At 40.5% G+C, this 912-nt stretch overlaps 1 long non-coding RNA gene across 1 annotated transcript in view; it reads left to right on the top strand.

Moving 5' to 3' along the window:
• LOC116693364 (uncharacterized) overlaps nt 1-912 on the top strand; it is a 15,375-nt gene that overhangs the window by 460 nt on the left and 14,003 nt on the right. The gene's annotated exons all lie outside the window — the stretch shown is intronic.

Below are 912 nucleotides of genomic sequence, written 5' to 3' on the forward strand. Positions count from 1 at the left end.
ATTAAATTAGACCTATGTGGCATGTACATAAAACTAAGCTTCCCTCATAAGATTATAGCTGTAACTCCAATTATTACCAGTAGATGTCACTGCAACATAGCCCAAACTTAAACCCTGCAGCTAACAAGTAAGATTTAGGACACCTAAACACCACGTTTGGTTGGTGTCTACATTCCCTCTGTGTTATCCATGAAAAGTGAGAAGCATGTCCTACTCCTGCACCCACAGCCTCGGCAGCTTCTTACACACACAGTGATAAAATAGTGAAAGCCAGCCAGCAGCTCTCACAATCTTCTCCAGTTGACTTGTGATTCCAGAGGGTTACATTAATCTTTGGCGCCAGAGTCACTAATCTAGCCCAATAACTCTAACAGGGTGCTAAACACTGTTTTGGTGGAAAAAAACTTGCCATCTTTTCCATGGTAATCAGGCCACTTAGAGGTCCACGTGAGCTTATGCTCTGATGAGTTTACAGCCGATGTCAGGCTCAATCACACTGCTTTATGGTTTTCACAGCAATGAGGCTAAACCCTGACAACAGGGTGTTTTGTCTGCCCAATATTCCCTTGTAATGACTTATCTAGCCTTTTAGTCTTGTACTGAGACAAATGGGAAAAGAGCGTCTTTACTGCCAAGTGAGTTTGCAAAAATATTTCCAGAAATACCAACCCCTCACTTCATTAATTCGTATTTTAAACCTGCATGCCTTACGTTCTCATTTAATGTACCCAATTGGCTCAGAAAGAAGAGGACATCAAAACATTGCTATCTCACTGATAATCAAATTCACCATATTATTTTGCTGACATACCCAATATGCAGAGACGTGGCTACCATTGATTAATTACTTTAAGTATTTCTTTCTTATAACTTGGAGTTTTTTGGTACATGGAGGGAGGTCACTGTCAACAT

The sequence above is a fragment of the Etheostoma spectabile genome, chromosome 8 (assembly GCF_008692095.1).
Source record: "Etheostoma spectabile isolate EspeVRDwgs_2016 chromosome 8, UIUC_Espe_1.0, whole genome shotgun sequence".
Lineage (NCBI taxonomy): Eukaryota > Metazoa > Chordata > Actinopteri > Perciformes > Percidae > Etheostoma > Etheostoma spectabile.